Source organism: Ruditapes philippinarum, unplaced genomic scaffold, assembly GCF_026571515.1.
Source record: "Ruditapes philippinarum isolate M1 unplaced genomic scaffold, ASM2657151v2 ctg121_1_1_1_1, whole genome shotgun sequence".
Lineage (NCBI taxonomy): Eukaryota > Metazoa > Mollusca > Bivalvia > Venerida > Veneridae > Ruditapes > Ruditapes philippinarum.
The window spans coordinates 197,041-219,689 of record NW_026861840.1 but is presented as its reverse complement, the minus strand read 5'-3'; the positions used below and the strand labels follow the sequence as shown (position 1 = coordinate 219,689).

The 22,649-nt window shown below is 29.7% G+C and overlaps 2 protein-coding genes across 5 annotated transcripts in view; one reads left to right on the top strand and one right to left on the bottom strand.

Moving 5' to 3' along the window:
• The window catches only part of LOC132717014 (sodium/hydrogen exchanger 10-like), a 219,547-nt gene that overhangs the window by 110,071 nt on the left and 86,827 nt on the right, over nt 1–22,649 (bottom strand). The window lies entirely within an intron of this gene.
• LOC132717013 (atypical chemokine receptor 3-like) overlaps nt 18,319–22,649 on the top strand; it is a 32,931-nt gene continuing 28,600 nt past the window's right edge. Inside the window, exon 1 of the mRNA XM_060700364.1 lies at nt 18,319–18,575. The gene's annotated coding sequence lies outside the window, so the exon portion shown is untranslated. The remainder of the gene's footprint in view (nt 18,576–22,649) is intronic.

The window sequence follows — 22,649 nt, the reverse complement described above, 5'->3', positions numbered from 1 at the left end:
TTTTTGTTGTTACCACGCTTAATATCTTAAATGAGTTTGTCAATCTTTCAATCCAAACAAAAACATTGATCTTATTTAGAGATTTTTTTTTTATTTATGTACAAACTGAAAAGCGAACAATCCATGCTAAGTCGACTGATCCTTATCTGCAATGGTCTTATGAGTATATACATTTATCGTCATCATGCGGCAGGTTATTAATTTTGTATAGAAATAAACAGCACACATGTACAGAACTTTACTTTTTTTATTAATTATTCAATCCTCTTAAGTAAAAATGTTGTAAGTGTAACAAGGAGAATCAAAGATTTCGAAAGGTACATTTTAAATCATTTAGATAAAAAAGAAGCATTTTAATGCAATTTAATAAAGTATTCATCAGTAAGCTGTAGTGTTATTTTAAAACACATGGCCCTTTGTCCGGCCATTTCAGCATGTAATTACTCAGATTTGCAAACTATATAACTTTATTATGGCTTCTTTATTATGGCTTATTCTATAACCCAATTAGCTAGGCATATAAACATCCGACATTAAACAAAACTCTTTTATAGTGTTTGTCATTTTTTAAATCGAGGGAATTGTCAATGGCTAATACTTAATGCAAAGGCAAAATTGAGCTTTAAGAGACTTAAGAGAGCTTTAATTATTTGTATCATCAAAGAGCGTAAGCGGTGAATATACCTTTGTACTTATTTCACTATATGATACTTACATACATAAAATTATTAGGATTTTTCTCTCGTCTGTGATTAATAGTGAACCACAGGTATTAAAACACTTTATGAGTTTGTTATTAACATTTGTTGTAGGTAAACAATATATCGTTTTAATAGCATTTACATCGCTGGAATGATAAAATTATTATCTTATTACAATAAGTTCAAAAGGTCAGGCAACTCATGTCTCCAGACAATCAAAATAAACTGATCCTGAACAAAGCTTTGTATTACATAACAACATTGTATATTGCTTTGCATTTTCAAATAATTTATGTAAAACCCAAACAAACAAACAAACAAAATTTTCCAATAATTTACATTTTAAACGTTTTACATAATGATATCAAATTTAAATAAAAATTGCACTATAGACGATTATTTATTTCAATTGTTGAATTCCATGAAAAATTAAACACTCAATCATTGCAATCCTCCAATGTGTTTACAACTTGTAAAAGGCAACCATTTAGGCAATGTCATTATATCATAATTATTTCAAAGTGCATTCCCTTATAATTAGGAATTTTGTTCTAGATACAATTTAGAGGATATTTGTTAAGTTCAGTGTAAGATCGGAATATATTTCACCGAGTGAGCACCAAAAGGTATATTTCACGAGTGGCGCAGCCACTCGTGAAATATAAACTTTTGGTGTTCACAAAGTGAAATATATATTTCGATCTTACACTAAACTGAACAAATTTTCTTTTCATTATATGCAAAGAAACGTTTTAAAAAGATATTAAACCTAATACTGAATGAAAAGCGCGCCAAATAATAATACAACGTGACGTCATTTACGACGTCACGTCATTAAGTTGGTTCCCAGTACTGTGCACGCTGGTATTTCACTGAAACAACGTAAGGGGCTTAAATTCAAAACAGTGAAATTATCAAATTGATTATTTCACTGTTTAAAACAGTGAAATTACCAGTTTTATATCACTGATATATTTCTATAAACCACCGAAAAGTATGTAATAAAACAACATAAACTCTATAACGGTGAGATTGAATTCAGAATCAACCAGTAAAATTGATTACTCTATTTAATAACCTTTCATAGCTTCTTAATTGCTTTTAAAGAATGGATGTGAAATAAAAATGGGTTGTAAGAACCTTAGCTACTCGTACAAGTATGATGCTTTAATCATAATGTTATATAACAGTGGTTCAATTACGTTCATGTTTTTGGACCTTGACGTGACAATCTGGTAATCATGGGTTTGTGTTCGCTATTACAATACTGGTTTATAGAAGAATTTTTTCATCATGTAGTCTACTAAGTTGTTTATAATGGATGTTCTAGCAATGAACTTGGAAATTAATTTTAACTTTGATATTTTCATTAACGTTATAACAATGAAAACATTAATTATCGTCAATATATACAATCATTATATCATACTTATTCAATAAACTGAGATTCCTTTTATCACATAGCTAATCGCTAATAACATATGATTTGATTCATCACAGAACAAGAGTGTTTTATTATTTTCTCCTGTTATTTATATTCCTACCTAAATGGGACTCAAAGGCCTATTTTTGTTATGTTTTGTCAATTACTATTGGACAGGGGAAAAGTGTTCTATGATACACTTAATGATAAAGTCTATAATACACTGAATGATAAAAGTTGAATGCAGGATCATCATATGCCAAAAAAATAAACGCTCTGGTACGCCAAGGTCATAACAATCCATGTCCCCTTTTAGGTTTATGAACGATTTTTCGAATCACGGAAGTAACATTTTATCAATTAGGATGTAATTAAATCTTCTTAGAGCTTAAAATGAAGAAAAAAACAAGTATACAAAAGCCATTCTTAAATCTATTTTTATATAACCTTTACTGCTTCGCAATTAGAACATGTGATGGAACTGTCTGTAAAGATAAAGTCCAGAAAAGACCAAAGACCTCATTAAAAAGAAAAAATATCGTTCAAGAAAATTGCCAAAGGTTATTCTATTAGACAGTTTCAGATAAAGAAAGATATACTTCGCGTCTCATGAGAAAAAGGTTTTAGTTGGTAATTTATTTAGAGCTGTCATAAATTAGTAAAGCAATACCGGTGTTAGGTATGTACTGTGTTTTAACTTTCAATACAAGATAAATCAACTTACAGTACAAAAGTTAAAAAATAAGAAAGTAGAACTGTAAGATTGACAAGTTACATGGCTAACGTAGAGTGACAAATGTGAGCTTTAAAGACAGTGTAAAAGACAAAAGATACAAAAGGCAACATAGAAAAACGACAATTCTACATTCATTTATTATCCTCATTGAACTGCGTGACATATTTCACTGAATTTCCTTTTCTTTGTTGAATTAATCCAAATAGATATAGGAACGTACACATGTTTAAAGATCCTGTATGTTGTAATTTAGGTTGTTACCACACTAAAGTGAAATTTTATGTATATACATGTAATTATGCTTCTAAAACAATTTTCAAACATTGAAGAAAATGTAAAATACATGTATATACAGCAAATATTTGTCCACATTATACGTAATCATTAAAATATATGCATTCATTTCATATTGAAAAATTTGACTCAGACTTTATAGAAAATAAATTTCTAATTACCTCCCTTTATTAACATGAAAATGTAAATTCGGTAATATCTTTACAAATAACGCTTTTTGGAACAAACAACACTGATAAATCTTCATTTTAGCATTATAATTATTTATATTTTTGATATAAAACCATTAAAAAATAGTAACAGGATCTCTAATTGTTCGGAATGTTAACGAACATGTATTGATTCGTGTATATAGTGTTGATATCACTTACAATCAATCTTTTGAGCGTTTACTTAGGTCTGTTAATACAATAATTTAATGAACAGTTTTTCGTGTCCTTCACACATGAAAACATAAAATACTTTCCCTTAATATCATTCTTGATCAATGTTTTTCTCCTTGAACAACATTAGATAAATTGCTGTTTTCATGATAAAGTTGAAAGTATCAAACGCTGACATTATTGGTTACAGTAAATAATATGGGAGTAAATCCTCGACTCTACAGCACTTTATCAGAATACACCGAATAGAATCTATCTCTTACAAGATTAAAGTAATTCTGAAATAAGTATATTAAGTTATTGTTTAAAAGACTTGTATGAACAATGCTATATGCCACTTTCAATACAGACTTAGACTGTCAAGACATAGACAGTATAATCAGCAGTGAAAGAAAAAAGATAGATTGTATGTTAAGTCGTAGGAAACGTTACATTAGTGTGTTTTTTATTGTATCTCTTATGTGGATTGTGTAAAGCTGGATTACAACTTGCCCTCGAACCAGACTTACACACTGTTAAGGATCTATATTGAAATATATATACTTACATTTAAGATAAATAGTTTATCGATATCAATTATGTAAACTACTTTCCCCTTTATCATTTATGGTCAAGACTACGAAAATTACTAAATATTTTAACTTAAGTTGAATGTTAATGACTAAAAGAAGTAAGTCCAAAAAAGGCAAACTTATTTCTATACAAAACTGTAAAAAGTCACGTTATTTTCATGAATGACTTAATCCCCTACTTCATTTTCACTTTCAATTGCACCTTTCAGGCGTTCATATGAACTCTTCTATTGTGATGATGTTCATATGTACTCTTCTAACTTGTGTTTGGTAATCATATTCGCAAAAGTCATTTCCCTGTTTAGCCCTTTCCGTTTTGTTTTGCCCCGTTTCTGATTTTATTTCAGGTTGAACTGTATGACTGAAAAAATGTCACCCAGTCTTGTTGATTTCTGTATTCATAATAAACAAGTCTTCGTTTAAATCTATTTCGTAAAGGACTAACGTTTTGCAGATTTACTTTTTCTAGGCATGCATAAATAATGTTGGAATGGGAGAAAAATGCTTTGGTCTCTCGATTCAAATTTTCAAACTATCAAATCTGTATATTTATGAGACAATATAGAGATAAATCTGCGGTGCAGGGTCTGAATAAATAAATGTCTAGATACCGGATTATGTTTCTTACAAGCAAAGCACAAACACATCTTTTAGAAACTAAACTACTTGTAGTATGGACCAGAATAGAAATCACCTACCCGTCCTCCCCACAAATAATCCTCCATCTTTAAAATTCTATACTGTAACCGGAAAACGCGATACTGTAACATGTTCCAGTAAGTTCCTGGACAAATCTACTTCTTCTATTTGCTAACAAGAGCCATGTCAACATGGCAATCTCTCGCCGAATGTGTTTGCTCATTGGAAGAATGTATATGTAGTAGAGCAGAATAATTCAATTTTAAGAGGTCTTTTGGAAATGAAAACTGATGGCTGAAGTGATAACAAATTTGAAACCTATGTGAATACTGATGGCTGAAAATAACAAAGGGCAATAACTGAAAAATGCAGGGTAGGTTATCATTCGTGTGTGCTGCAATACTCCTCAATGAGATATATCCACCTATGAAGTTTCAAGTTGATATCTCAAAGGCTTTTATAGTTATGCTCTGGACGAAAATTAAGCATGAAAAATAACAAAGGGCAATAACTGAAAAATTATGCAGGGTAGAGTTATCATTCTTGTGTGCTGCACTTCTCCTCAATGAGATCTATCCACCTATGAAGTTTCAAGTTGATACCTTTAACACTTTTTAGTTTTGCTCTGGACAAAAATTTAGCATAAAAATAACAAAGGGCAATAACTGAAAAATTATGCAGGGTAGAGTTATCATTCTTGTGTGTTGCACTCCTCCTCAATGAGATCTATATACCTATGAAGTTTCATGTTGATATCTTCAAGGCTTTTTGCGACGGACGCGCCCTCAGGCGCGTTCAGAGCTAAGTCATCTACACACGGGATTTCGTTGGCTACACTCGCGCAATGTGTCCTAAACCAATTAACAGCCCAAGAAATAGTACATGAATTTGATCCTTCAAAACTCCCATACTTTGTCTGGATATCTTAATGTCTTCCATATTTAGCCTCTTCAATTTCAAATTAAGATTTTCCAAGTTAAAATATGAACGTATATTATTGATAAAAACGTTGTAGTCCCGTAGTATTAATGCGCAATATGCCAAATTACTGCTGAAACGATTTACCGCTGTCGAAAAAGAAAGTAGGACAGCAAATTATACTTCAATCAAAGGTGTAAACTCTGAGTTCCAAGACATTATTAGTAGGAAATAAATATTTCTACATTATACAAAACATTATTATTAAACAAATCAAAAGTTTTTCGTGACTAGGATAAATCGCGCATTAATAAAAGAAAAGAACTATTTTTCGTGACTCATACCGCGGGTTTAGCTGAATATTCAGCAGTTATTAATATATTAGATACAGTACAATGGCTAGTATAAATATCTATTTTTGAAAATGCATGTAAGACACTTTACCGCCATGTAGTCTTTCATGGTAAGGAAGTTATAATATCAGTTCTACATCCGATTCTTGTGGTTTGTTTACATATTTTACTAGGTCATGATATGAGTTAACCTTCGCTCTCTTCTAAAAATAGATTCTGCTTCACCTGTTCTGATTTTTGGACAGGCGATTAGGAAGTACACATTAAACATGTAATTAATAAACCAGCGGATTGTAATGCAATACTTTTAGAAATGCTATACAATTGTAGAAAGCAAACAAGTTGAAAATGGAATTTAATGTGAAGTTGAAAAGGACAAACTAAACACTGTAGTGCTTAAAGTGACATTTAAATTAAAATAAAAACGATGTGCTCTGGCCTCTACATCTTTACCTTGTAAATAAAAAAATCTAAAGAAATACACTATTAATTGCTGATGATTTTTTAACCAATTTTTTTAATGCAGACATATCCAAGAGAAATAAAAATACAAATGACTTATATTTTATTGTCTGTATGCCCACTATGATATAACACGAATCAATTCTAAATAGCATTCTCAAATGTATAATGTATTATGTTTGAAGTTTATTTGCCTGGATTTATTCTAGAAATATTTCGTTGATAGTTTTTTTTCTATTTACATATCATTTCTAAGAATAAATCGATAAGGACACTGATTTACAAGTTTGACCAGAGTTTTTAGGCATAAATTTCATTCTGTATTTAAGTGCTTGAAAGTAGAAAATCTGAATTATATCAATTAACACATATTATATTGCTGTACAAATCTCGAACTTGTATGGAACAAATTTTCTCTGTTACATATTTTGTGTTTTGTTTTTGTTTTGTTTTTCTAAAAGAAACCTTAATTAATGTCTCTCCGGTTGCATGTCCGTCGCATTCAGTGCTGCAGCACTTTGATTTAGTAATGCTCTGGACAAAAATTAAGCATGTAAAATAACAAAGGGCAATAACTAAAAAAAATATGCAGGGTAGAGTTATTATTCTTGTATGCTGCACTCCTCCTCAATGAGATCTATCCACCTATCATTCTTTTGCACTGCATATCTCATGAGTGAGATTTATCCGCCTTTCATGTTTCAAGTTGATACCTCAAACACTTTTTGAGATATGCATCGGACAAAAATGTCGAACGGAAGGACGGACGGAAGGAAGGACCGAAGGACGGACGGAAGGAAGGACGGAGACTATTTCTATATCCCCCGCCGCCTTTCGGCGAGGGATAATGAGTGAAATACATTCTCATGATCGAGTTCTGTTTTTGACACTTTTATACTCGTGCGTAATGTGTATTTTCTTTATATTCAAAACTCATAAATTCATAAATTTAATATACCAATAACCATGTGCGTAATTGGGCAATTGGATTTCCTGGATTTGTTAGATTTTCTTTACTTATTTTACAGAAAGTACGAGTTTCAAGGAAATTTACATGTGTTTTTTCAGGTAATTTGTATCGCTGTCGTTTATTGCGGGCTCTTGAGGAATACAACTTTACACAAACACAAACACACGCACACACACAAAATGAACGATAAAAATATAGCACAGTGTTATTATATTCCCTACATCTTAAAGGCACATTATGCCTCAGAAACGATTCATTTTTATCCCTCAGTAATAACAGGCAAACAGGTGTTGTGTTTAGAATAATGCAATAAATGATTCAGAACATGCGGAATGCGTTTCACTTGAAGGAAATAGCACTGAATATGAAATGTTTCGTGACAGATATGACAAATGTATATAAAGTGGTGTTTTAACTTCCATACAATACATTACACCACAGTTTGCTAACACGTAAAAGAAAGAGATAACTCGGTTATCTGGTTAATAAGCAACTGTAATAAGCTTTAAAAATATAAATTGTAGATTTTAGGATAAATGAACCTTTAAAGATCCTGTAACACAATTTTTTATGGTTTTATATCATAAATATGATGCTAAAATTAAGATGCATCAATATTGTAGGTTCCAAAAAGCATTATTTATAATGATATTACCGAATTTAACATTTCATGTAAATAAAGGTAGGTAATTAGATATTTATTTTCTATAAAGTCAAATTAATCAATATGAAATGAATGCATATATTTTAATGATTACATATAATGTGCACAAATATTTGCAGTACATATTGTACATGTTGTACATATTTTTCGATGTTTGAAAATTATTTTAGAAGCTTAATTAATAAACATATACAAAATTTCACTTAAATGTGGTATTAATCGTAATTACAACAAACAGGATCTTTAAATAATTATTAAATTTTCAGAATACGATCATGTTTTGAATCGGCATTGATGACACATAATTTCTCGGTCAGAAAATGATAGTTCAAACACTTCTGGTTAAAGGTTATTAAGATTTTAAATTACTTACTTTTTTTAAGAATGTTTCAAAAACTATCATTTTTCTTTATATTTTTTAAAATTTCATCTTTTTAACAATTTTGCGGTTTAAAATGAAATTTATTTTGATCAAAAGAAACAAAATCATCAGATTTCCTTTTTTTAAAGGGAAAGTAATGTTTTATTTGGTATAAAAATTTAAAATTAACACCCAAAATAGCGGGTTTCCCACCGGGGCTTTTGAAATTTTTAAAAAGACAGAAATTTTTTTTTCCCAAAGTCTTGCAAAATGAAATCAAAAATGTAAAAAAAGGGAAAATATATATTTGTTATTTCATTAAATTTTTTACATTTTCTATGATGTTAAAAAATTTTTTTAAAGGCTTATTTTTAAAAACTTTGTAAAAAAATTTTTTTTAAAAAGTTTTGGTTTTTAACAACCTCAATTAAAAACATACGGGAAATTTTTAAAAATAAAGCGACACATGTAAAAACAAAAACTTAAACGTTTCCTGAAATCGCAAAAAAAATTTTTTTTCCAGGGTTTTTATCCCAATTTTTCTAGGAGAAAAAATCGAATTAAAATTTTTTCCAAAATTTCGGGGTTTATTTTTTTGTTAAAATAAGTAAAATGAAAATTTTTAAATTTTAAAATCTCCCCCAAAAATTTACAGAGACAGCAAAAAAAAAAAGAAAAGAAACTTTCTGCTGAATTACAAAATGTTTTTTAAATTTAATTTTTGAAGGGTTATAAAATCTGTTTTTCTATTTTTTTAAAATATGTCATAAAAATACCGTGCCGGGCAACACTAATGTGCTAAATTTTTTTTTTTTTTTAAAAAACCCCCTAACTTTTTTAATTTCGTTCTTTAAAGGGTGGGTTTTTAAAGAAAAAAATTATTGGATGAAGGTGAAATCAATCCCATAAAAAAAGTGTATTGCAAAGAAAAAAAGATTTTTTTTGAAACAAACGGAAAATATCCCCCAAAATTTTAATGAATTGGGAAAAAAAGGATTTTTTTGTATGTTTTTTTTTGTCTCTTTGCCTAGAAATTAAATGCTTTTAAAATTGACATTACAAAAGCTGTTTCATAAAGAATCAACTTTCCCGTTTTCTCCATATGTTTCAAAAAAAACAAATTTTAAACTTAAAATTTTCCCCCTTTATCTAAAAAAAAAGATTTCTGAAAGATCCATGCATTTTGCACTTTCATGACAAAGATTTGGCGTCACATAGCACAGAAAGATGATTGGAGTTCAAATGATTCACATTTTGTCAAAAATACATTCCCAGCGCATATCTTCACCATAGACAAAATGTTTGCATATAAAAAAATGACAGCCCATACATACTCATTTTGTGCCAACCTTTCAATGACATTATAAGTAAGTTGCTTACATCCTTTGATTTTCTTAAAGAAAAAAATATCTTACTTTTGATTATGAAAAAAAAATGTAAATGGGAAAATCTGCTTTGATAAAAAAAACTCGAAAAAATTTTAAAATTTTCAATTTAAAAGAAAATATAAAAAAAGTGTTTTTTCAAACACTTTCTTTTTTAAACTATATGGGGATTTGTCTGCCAAAAAAAACCCAAAAATTTTAAACCCCCCGGGAATTTAAATTTTTTGAAACATTAACAGTTCAATTTAAAAAAATTATTGCAGATAAGAATCCTTGTATTTTTTTTTTGTTTGTTTTTATGTAATTTTTTTCTATTTTAATTTTTTTTTTATTTTTTATTTCCCCCCTTTTTTTTTTTCCATTATTGTCATTCGTTTTTCCCTTTTAAAACGTTTCATTTTTTTCAGGTCAAAATGTTTTTTCGCATTCGCCCGACAAGTTAGGGAAAAAAAGGAAATGAGAAATTTTTGTTTTTCTGCACTCTAGAGTGAATTTTAAACAGAAAAAAATAAAAACTGCAAACGTAGAGAACAAACTGTTACCATCTTAAAACAAGCAGGGAAAAGTATAAACATCCCGGTTAAATTGCAAAACAATTTTAAACAAAAATTTTTTTCTTTCCCCAATTTGCTTTTTTGGGCCCAAGGGTTAGTATGTAAGGGGAAAAAAAAAACATTTTTTCCCGATAATTTTTCGAAAGTTATCACCCCAGATAAAACAATTTTTTTAAATTGCTGGTTTTTAAGCAGTTTTGAGTGAGAACTACTTTGCGTTGTTAGGTCTGTTAGGAAATTTTGTGTTAGACTGTGGATGTTAGCTTTGTATTTACTGATCTTGCGATCAGAAAATACAAAAACGACAATTCTACATTCATTTATTATCCTCATTGGACTGCGTGACTTATTTCTCTGAATATTTTCAAATTTCCTTTTCATTTGCTGAATTAATCCAAATAGATATACGAACGTACACATGTTTAAAGATCCTGTATGTTGTAATTTAGGTTGTTACCACACTAAAGTAAAAATTTATGTATATAATTATGCTTCTTAAACAATTTTCAAAAATCGAAGAATATGTAAAATACATGTATATACTGCAAATATTTGTCCACATTATATGCATTCATTTCATATTGAAAAATTTGACTCAGACTTTATAGAAAATAAATTTCTAATTACCTCCCTTTATTTACATGAAAGTGTAAATTCGGTAATATCTTTACAAATAACGCCTTTTGGAACTTACAACATTGATCAATCATAATTTGATCATTATATTTATGATATAAAACCATAAAAAAATTAGTTACAGGATCTTAAATTGTTCGAAATGTTGACGAACATGTAATGATTCGTGTATATAGTGTTGGTATCACTTACAATCAATCTTTTGAGCGTTTACTTAGGTCTGTTAATGCAATAATTTAATGAATAGATTTTCGTGTCCTTCACACATGAAAACATAATATACTTTTCCCTTAATATCATTCTTGATCAATGTTTTTCTCCTTGAACAACATTAGATAAATTGCTGTTTTCATGATAAAGTTGAAAGTATCAAACACTGACATTATTGGTTACAGTAAATAATTTGGGAGTAAATCCTCGACTCAACAGCACTTTATCAGAATACAGTGAACAGAATCTATCTTTTACAAGATTATAGTAATCCTGAAATAAGTATAACTTATCGTTTAAAAGACCGTGCATGTACAATGTAATATGCCACTTTCAATACAGACTTAAACTGTCAAGACATAGACAGTATCATTTGCAGCAGTGAAAGAACAGAATAAGAAAAGTCGTAGGAAACGTTTCATTAGTATACTAATTTTAATGAGTGGATTGTGTAAAGCTGGATTCCCACTAGCCCTCGAGCTGTACTTACACACTGTAAAAGAGCTATATTGAAATATATTTACATTTGAAAATAAATCGTTTATCAATTTCAATTATGTAAAATGCTTTCCCCCTTATCGTTAATATTAAACACTACCAAAATTACTAAGTAGTCAAACTTATGCTGAATGTTTAAGTAAGTGCAATAAAGCAAACTCATTTCTTTACAAAACTGTCACGTTATGTTTTCGATTGTTTCGGGACTTTATCCCCTATTTCATTTTTTCGTTTTAATTGTATCTTTTAGGCGTTCATATGTACTCTTCTATGGCGATTCTAACTTGTGTTTGGTCATCATATTCGCATTAAGTCATCTCCCTGTTTAGCACCTCCCGTTTTGTTTTGCCCCGTTCTGATTTTATTTCGTGTTGAACTGTATGACTGAAAAAATGTCACACAGTCTTGCTGATTTCTGTATTCATAATTAACAAGTCTTAATGATACTTTAATACTGTTGAATCACCCTTAGGACATGTAGCCTGCTTTTTAAATTTGTATTTTGACGTCTTATCTGTGATATGCAGGCTTCATAACCTAAGATCCCCTTTCAAAATTCCATTTTATTTAGTTCCGCCCATTGTTTTCTCGTTTAGGGCACACGCATTTTTTTTACTTGGGGACTTTTCATGGAATGGCACTTACGTGTCACATTGAAGGTTCCATGATAACCGCCATATGAACACATCTGCGGATGTTTCAAAATTCAAAATTGTACCAATTCATGTTAAATGTTGAATTCTGCTTAAGCCGGTGCTAGGGGGCGTGTACTTTGCACTTGACAGTACCGTCCATGAACAGGCTAAATCAAACCCAGCCTGCAACATTTTCAATTTAGTCGTGTTGGGCTTTCTTTAGGGATTCTTATTTTCTCTATTTCGTTTAAATCTATTTCTGATGATATCTCATTTGATTGTCTTGAAACATGTCTGATCGTTCGAGGACATTACCAATTTTCATATATAATCGTCAAATATTCAAAAATACATTGAAGGTATAAACCATAATTCTGCTCTGCTTTTGTAAAAATTGGCAACATTAAAGATAAAATTGGCAGTTACTGATACTAGGAGGCAAGAACTTTTATTGGCAATTCTTTCAAATATTTAAAAAAAAATCGTGTGTTGACTATTCACATGGCATATAATTTCAAAGAACGTTTCTCAGACATTTTTGAAATCATCACAGTAATAAAACAAAGAAAACAATATGTTCAAGTTGCGAGCTAGATGTTTATTTTCATATCATATATCAGTAAGTTCCTGGACAAAACTACTTCTTCTACTTCTCCTAATTGCTAATGAGTGAAATACATTCTCATGATCGAGTTCTGTTTTTGACACTTTTTATGCTCGTGCATAATATGTATTTTCTTTATATTCAAAACTCATTATTTATAAATTTAACATACCGGTACCAATAACCATGTGCGTAGCATATTCATACGGATAATTGATTTTTTGGATTTGTTAGATTTATTTTACTTATTTTACAGAAAGTACGAGTTTCAAGGAAATTTACATGTATTTTTCGGGTAATTTGTATCGCTGTCGTTTATTGCGGTCTCTTGATGAATACAACTTTACACACACACACACACACACACACACAAAATGAACGATAAAAATATAGCACAGTGTTATTATTTTCCCTACGACTTAAAGGCACATTATGCCTCAGAAACGATTTATTTTTATCCCTCAGTAAAAACAGACAAGCAGGTGTTTAGAATAATGCAATAAATGATTCAGAACATGCGAAATACGTTTCACTTGAAGGAAATAGCACTGCATATGAAATGTTTCGTGACAAATTTGACAAAATGTAAATAAAGCGGTGTTTTAATTTTCATACAAAACATTAAACCACAGTTTGCTAACACGAAGAAAGAGATAACTCGGTTATCTGGTTAATAAGTAACTGTAATACGCTTTAAAAATATAAATTGTAGATTTATGGACAAATGAACATTTAAAGATCCTGTAACACAAATTTTTATGGTTTTATATCATAAATATGATACTCAAATTAAGATTTATCAATATTGTAGCATTATGCAAAAAGCATTATTTATAAAGATATTACCGAATTTAACATTTTATGTAAATAAAGGGATGTAATTAGAAATTTAATTTCTATAAAGTCTTAGTCAATTTTTTCAATAAGAAATGAATGCATATATTTTAATGATTACATAAAATGTGCACAAATATTTGCAGTACATATTGTACATGTTGTACATATTTTCGATGTTTGAAAATTATTTTAGAAGCATAATTAAAAAAACATATATAAAATTTCACTTAAATGTGGTATTCATCGTAATTACAACATACAGGATCTTTAAGTAAATATTAAATTTTCAGAATACGATCATGTTTTAAATCGGCATTGATGACACATTATTTCTCGGTCAGAAATGATAGTTCAAACACTTCATGTTAAAAGTTATTAAGATTTTAAATTACTAAAGAATGATCACACTATCATCTTCTTTATATTATTGATAATCATCATTTTACAATATTGCAGGTTAATGAAATTTATTTTGATCAAAGAAACATATCATCAGATCCCTTTGATTTAAATGAAAGTAATGATTTATTTGATATCAAAATTAATCAACAGATAGCATTTTTACCGGGGGATTGTAATTTTAATAGACATGCAATTGTTTTCCAAGTCTTGCACATGCATCAAAATGTAGCATGGTAAAATATATCTGTTATTTCATTCATTCTATGATGTTAGAAAATTGTTTTATAAGCGTATTTATATACATGTATAAAATTTCAGTTAAGTGTGGTAACAACCTCAATTACAACATACAGGATCTTTAAATAAGCGACACATGTACAGTAAACTTGAACGTTTCCTGTAAATCGCAAAAACAACATTTTCTCATGGTTTATACAAATTTCTATGGAGAAAAATATCGAATTAAAATTGTTCATAGTCTGGGTATTTTGTTGTTAAATTCAATTAGTATAATGTTAATTAAATTTTCAAATCTCCACCAAATTTTACAGAGACAGCATAAGAAAAAGTGAGGAACATTCTGCTGTATTACAAAATGTTCTTAAATTAATTGTTGAATGTTTAGATCTGTTTTCTATTTTCCAGTAAAATATGTCATAAATACCGTGCCTGCAACACTAGATGTGCTAAAGTTTTTTTTATTTTATATACAGAACTTATTTAATTTCGATTCATTATGTCGGAATTAGAAAGAAATATTGCGATGAAGTGTGTATCAATCCCATAAATATTGTATTGCTAAGAGAAAATGATATATTAGTAACAAACGGAAATATCTCCAAATCTAATGAATTGCAAAAAAGGAGTGTATGTTTATTTGTACTCTTGCCTAGATAATTAAATGCAATAAATTGACATTACAAAAGCTGTTATCATCAGAATCAACTTTGCGTTTTCTCCATATGTTTCAAAAGCACTTTTAAACCATCAAATGTCTGCCTTTATCTAACAAAAAGATTTCTGAAAGATCCATGCATTTTGCACTTTCATGACAAAGATTTGGCGTCACATAGCACAGAAAGATGATTGGAGTTCAAATGATTCACATCTTGTCAAAAAAACATTCCCCCATGGACAAGATGTTTGCATATAAAAATCAAAGCACAGAAGGCGCTGAATTTGTTTGGGTCTCAGAATGCAAGAAAGGTACAGGTTGTGAGATTATATGTGTAGTGCCACCAATGCTTTCCAGCGTTTTAATTGTAGTAAATTGGCTATAAGACTAATTGCAACACTGATATTCAATCCAATGTTTATTTGACTTAAACAATTTGAAAAAAAAAATGAGCTTCCTTTACTGGGATTTGAACTCCAGACCTCTCGCTTCCTAAGTGAGCGCGAAAACCCTTCAGCCACGGTGAATTTATATGTGAACGGCCTGAAGAAAACCATATTATTCTAAATTAGGGCTTGTAACGACTTTAACTGTTGTTTAACACAGATGTAAATAATCCTGGAGCTTACTATAAGCATGTATATTTATAAAGAATCAAAGGGCTGCAAGTTCTGTGGTATTTTCTGATCTTTGCAATCTATATCGTACTGTATATCTGTATGTATTTTCCTGTATAAATTTATTTTTATGTATTATAATTCATTTTGCAAGGCACCAGAATTTGATACATACGGAATTCTGCATAACTAGAGTTGCATCAAAATATCATTTATGTTCATTTTTTACGACAGCTACACTTTATCCTTGCATATCAAGGCTACTTCCTTAACAAAGACACTTAAAAAAGAATTTAAAAAAAGTTTCCTCGACTGGGATTTGAACTCCAGACCTCTCACTCACTAAGCGAGCGCGTTACCCCTGCACCACGGAGAAGTTATACTAAAAGTGCCTGAATAACATCAAGTCATTCTAAATTTAGAACTTCCATTGCATTTCGGGTTTGTAATCCTTATTAATTTCGAGGTATTTTGTTCAGGATAAACCTGTTGTTTAAGATTGAAGTAAATAATTTAGCGAAAATCTTCTCGCCCAAACAGTCCGACATGTAGAATCTATATATTCCACTACTCGGTTTGTGTAGTATTCGGTAATCGACAGCGCTAAAAATAGTATTTTCATTGATAAAATCATATTCATCCGCGTAATTTGTGATTGTGCATTTATTGACAATTCTATAAGCCAACGCTATTTTCAAACTTTGAATGCGATGTAATTTGTTAGATACTTGTAACAAAATAAAAATATTTCTTTCTTTTAAATCGCTAGTTTTAAGCTGTTCTGAGAACTACTTGTTGTTAGGTTTGTCGTAAACTTCTGTGTCAGAGATTGAATGTCCGCTTTGTATTTACTTATTTTCGAGCAGAAAATACAATAAAAGAATATTAGAAATCTTCGACCATTGGGGAATTATTTTGCTTGAAAATTAATGTGCCTCTCTTTGACCATCTTAACGCAGTGATCTCCCCTGAATTTTTCGGCGTTAGTGTACATATAAAGGGAAGTCACCGCTTCAAAAAAGTGGACTACTTTCGGCATTTGCAATTAACAGCATTAGACTCTGAAATTTCGCTACCATTATTTGTTTGGTCTGACGACCCAAACAAATAAAAATGACAGCCCATACATACTCATTTTGTGCCAACCTTTCAATGACAGTATAAGTAAGTTGCTTACATCCTTTGATTGTCTTAACGAAAAGAATATCTTAAATTCTGATTATGAAAAGAAATGTACTGGAATATCTGCTTTAGATAAAGAAACTCGAAAATTTTAACTATTGCAATTTATAGAGATATAAAAACGTGTTTTATCAAACACTTACTTTTTTATCTGATATGGTATTTGTACTGCCAAAAGAAACAAAATTGTAACCCCGGTACATTTAAATTCTTGATTCATTAACAGTTCAGATTAAATAATTATTGCAGATAAAGAATCCTTGTCATTTTTGTTTGTTTGTTTGTATGTATTTTTATCTATTTTAATTTGTTTTTATTTTTTATCATGTCTTCTATTCATTTATGTCATTCGTTTACCTTTAAATCGCTACATTTGTTTCAGTTTTTTTTGTTTGCGCATTCGCCAAGACAAGTTGAGGTAAAGATGGATAATGAGAAATTCTGTTTTTCTGCACTCTAGAGTGATATATCAGAAAACATAAATCTGCAATCGTAGAGAACATCTGTTACCATCTTAAAACAAGCAGGGAAAAGTATATACATCCCGGTTAAATTTGCATCATTATAAACAATTGTTTTCTTCCTCAATTTGCTTCCGTCCCAGTGTTAGTATGTAAGAAATAAGAAACATTTATTCAGATAATTTTACGACGTTTATCACCGAGATAAGCATTTACTGACTGCAATACACTTAGTTCATAGTAGTTAACTCACAAAATTAAAAAAAAACAAAACAAAGAAAAACACTAAAATAGTCATTATGTACTGTTAAAAATCAAAGATCATTTTTATTTTGTACTATAGCATTTACTAATAGTAGTATCTTAGATTTGGTTCCGATGCACTTTCGTTTTCGACCAACGAAAACTTAAACATGTGTATGTTTTATAACGAGCAAGAACACTTTCAGACAAGAAGCCATTATGTGCATTTTATAGTCTTCAAAAATGTCGACTGCACTTTATATGAGTCAGTGTTCTTTTTTTTAATTTTGACTTTGTCACGGTAAATTGTGCTAAACAGTGATTGAACTGAACTATTACAAACGAACTAAATGGAAACAAAAATTGTTGATAATTGGCATCTGAATATGAAGCGAATATTTTGCACAATATTATTTTTCTGTAATTATAGACAAATAATTTCAATACTTTGAGTAATGAAATCATGGTAAAGTAAATTAGTTGCAAAATTACATATTTCATACAAGAGTTAATTTAACTTTTTTGGATTTAATCCACTTAACCATGATATGTTATTTATATACTATTAGAACATTCCATATCAAGTGTCTGATTAAACTGATATATTTTAAGTTTATATCGATGATATTATTTAAGAATAAAGGGAATACACTGTTTACCATTTATCATTATAATAGTGTAGAATAAAGACACCCAGGCGGTTAGAACAACTTTAAACCGAATCATAAAGGAGACACCGCTGTTAACCAGGTTAACAAACATACAACAAATATCGGTTATTTTATACAACGTTGGTTTGAGATACAAATATCAGAAAAGCAGCAAAACTCTTTTGTGATATTTATTTATGTTCAGAGTAAGTAAGCGTTCGTCTAATCAAGTTGGTTTCTATGTGGTGGAATAAATAGTAGAAGGGGATATATGTTTTACTACATTGCAGGTACATTTTCGTATTTTTTCCACATTTGTTCTCTCACTGTTACTCTGACAAAGACCTATTTATCTTGTTAATGCTTTAAATAGGAATCTAATGGTGTTCTTTGGTATAGAAATACCATCATATTTGTTGTATTGAGCTTTATCTAAATAATAATGAGTTCTTTTGAACAGTACAAGGTTGAAACAATCTTCCATTGTTCCTGCTTTAAAAATGCACCAATTCGTGCTAATAGTTCACGATTTTAATGTTGTGAAAAAGAGAATGGCTAAAAGCACTGTCATGAAATACTTTTTTCTTATATTTATCACAATTATATTCTTTAAATTATTTTTACAATAACAAAGATAATATTAGTGAATAGCATATTGATAAATGTATATTGTTATTTATATAATTATGTTGTTTATTTTCCAATAGTGTATATCCATTTTGGTATCGATTCCATTAAACCATAAAAATTTCTATTTTTATGCAGCCATAAAGACCTGTATACTTTAACTGAACTAATGTAACTATAAATTTGTATAGTGATATTGAGATTGATGTATATTACAAAGAACAAAGATGTAAATTGATTTCAATGCGTATTGCAAATCATCTATTTTATCATATATATTGACATAGAAAAGCTTAAACTTGGCTTTTGGCCAAAGAACATTTTAGGCGATTAATTTTAGTTCAAAGGGTGGCTAAATACAATATCAAATGTAGCTTAAAATATTGTACAATTACATTAAATCACAAAGGAACATGGCGTGTTTTGTTTCTTGCATTTTTAGCATACTTTTTCCTCCCTTTATTTTTATTGACTGTTTTACAACAATAATGAATTTTTTCTGTTTGTTTTTGTTTGGTAATGAATTTCGAAGATTAGATAAGACTGATTACTGCTTTGTTAGAAGTTAATAATGTTAAAGTGATTTAACACGTGTATCGAATTTTGTTATAACACTCAAAACGGTGGCAATAACCAAAACATAATTTGAGTGCATGTTTTAACAATTTAGAAATAAGTATAATAAGGCACGTAGTATCAACAAAATAAGAAAATCATACTAACCAAAGGTATTAATTAAAACTGAGTTTATATGTTGTTAAGCAACAATTCCTAACTTGGCTTATACTTTAAGGCAATATGCGCCTTTTATTATCACTCATGAACATAAAAAGACACTGTTAATTTGTTTTTTGTTTTCATCGCATATTTTTAGAATATTTTAAACTATTTTGTACTTTGGGAATTTTGCACTCAAAAATGTTTTGAAATATCATTACAACGCTTGTATGGGAATTAAACTTTTTATACTTTGATTATTCTTCTGAATATTTCTGCATTGTACACCGTAGTGTGCTTGCGATGACTTGCAAATAATTCAACATTTATACGATGTTAGTTTTTAATATGAATCATCCAAGTTAATTTACTTGTAAGGTCATAAATGAAATTTTAAGATTAATTTGTGTTTGTAAATTAGAAAAAAATATTAAATCATGTGGTCGAATGTCTCCTTATCAATGCGATTGTAAATTATTTTTTTCTCTTCAATACCTTAAGTAATCAATGATTATTACGTAATAAGCAGTACAAATATTAAACTTTAATTCATCTTCATACAAAGTCAAGGCAAGTCTATTGTTATGAATACTGATATCAATAGCATACATCAAACAAGTTAAATGTTTATGCTACACATCAAAGACGCCGCCAAATGACGTGAACAGTCTATCAGCATTGACAATCTATTACAGTTCAATATCCGAAACACAAATCTTTTTTCTCCATGTTCTTGGTATGTGCTCGTTGTTTAATAATTAAGTTGCATATTTTTGTGAAAATGTATAACCTTATGCATATATTCACAAAGTAATGCCATGTCTGAACTTCTGAAATGTTTGTCTGTTCCGACAAAGATTGAAACGTCTGGTCGAAGCAAAATAAATTGGATAACAAGTAAAATTGAAATGATTGGTATACTTTAAATAAATTCAAGACAATATGTGCCGAAAATATGTCCATTTAATTTTGGTACGAATTGCATAATGTTCGAAAGATTTTAAGGACTAACTGTTCTGCAGTGATCTCCTCTTACTGGCTGTAGCGTAACCGGTGCGCAGAGTTTGGCGTACTTTCTTAACGTTGAGGGAGAACCGTCTCTCTGATAGTGGGCGTGGTTTAGGCTTTGTAACTTGTAATTTGATGATTCGACAATTGATATTTATCAAAAATGTCCTGGTTTTCTTCCGCCCCGTCAACGAAGACTAAATGCTAGCGTACGGAGCATCATATTAAATTTGGCGACAATTTAAGACGGAGCCGAACTTCAACAGAGGCGGAGTAAATGAAGTGACACTGTCTCATTCGTTACCTCTCACAACCGTTAAGTTTTAGAACAATCGACTATAGACTGGCTCATTGGCACGTCATTTATTATGTAGATAAAATAAGATAATGATAAAAAGAATATGATATTCAAATATGGCACTATCACTTCAGTTAAACGTTTATTCTAATCCCTTAAAGCTCTGAGACATGTTATACATCAGAAAAGCTATTTTATTAGAACATTTGAAAACAGTGTGATTTTGGTAAAACAAAAAAATCAAGTCTACAATGTATGGACAAATGCATATCTACTAGACGCCGCGTGCAAAAATATCTTAAGGGCAGCATGTAGATATGATAAAAATTGTTAATTACCTTTCATTCGCTATTTCTTTAATTGCTAATTTCTTATGCAAATATTGAGTTCGAATCATCAAGAAAAAATCATAAATGAATAAGGGAATAATCAAATTTCCATCACATAAAGTATATAGTATATACGATTTTATGAAGAAGTTATTGTCCGGTAATTTGATCATAATAGTAAAAATGTCTGCAAAAGGACAATGTCCTCATTAAAGAAGAAAAAAGCCCTGTAAGATTATCTAGGGTTATTTGACAGACAGTCTGACTTGAAGATTATTAATCTTTGATACCATCATTTCAGCCTAACAACAAAAGTCTGACAATACAAGTAAGAAATAGAGATATAAACTTGCAAACATTCTTGGAAAGGAAGTTTGTTTTAATAGATCATAAAACGCAATAAGAATAAAGGATCTGAACTCTGTAAACAACTTTTAATTAGGAATTAATTCAAACATTGCAAAACATAACTATACTTCAACATTGAAATAGCATAAAAGTAATTAAAGACAGATATAACAATGCTTTAAATGTTATACAATATTATACAACACGATTTCTCATGTTTCCGAAAAGCAAGTTCGCACTAGTACGTTATAAAACAATAAACTTAAGATGTTACTAATCTATTTGTGTTCCTGAACCACATGGTATTTACTATAACTTTAAACATGCACTTTCCTCTTTATTCAGCATAGGCATATTTTGGAGTTCCACCTTAAAGACTTTTCCACATCCGTACTCAAAATTTTACATCGTTTACAAAATATGAATAAAGTACTTGACTAGCTATATATTTTTATGTTACTGATGGAGTGAAAGAGAAAAAAAGTACAAAACAATAAACATCTGTTATCTGTAAATTATTACACAGTCTCCATTTTCATCATACAATGAAAGTTGTATTTCACAAACAGTAAAAATCTTTCCGCTTTTTGCTATTGAAAGGCATTAGGTAAATTGCTGTTTTCCTGGCAAAACTAAGGGTATAAAATATTGACACTATTGATTAAATTAGATCCACTGGGAGTAAATTCTCGACATCGTCAGGCAGAAATTGTGGGACTATACCAACAACAAACAAGATTATAGTAATCCTATATAAACTCTGAGTTGTTATGTCTTTCTGGTCTTTCGGGATCATTGATTCCAATATTTTAAGGATTTTATACAGATAAAGCCGGTACTAGGGGGCATGAGAGACGGGTAGTATGTTTAATATGATATTATTGATTTTTTTTAATATAATTGTGCATGTATATATATTTATACACATGTTGATGATAAAGACATATTTACTTGACGTTTTATATCCTTGGTAATAAGGTCATAGTGTATTATATAACGTAATTGCGAAGACGGCACATTTTTTACTACTTATTTAT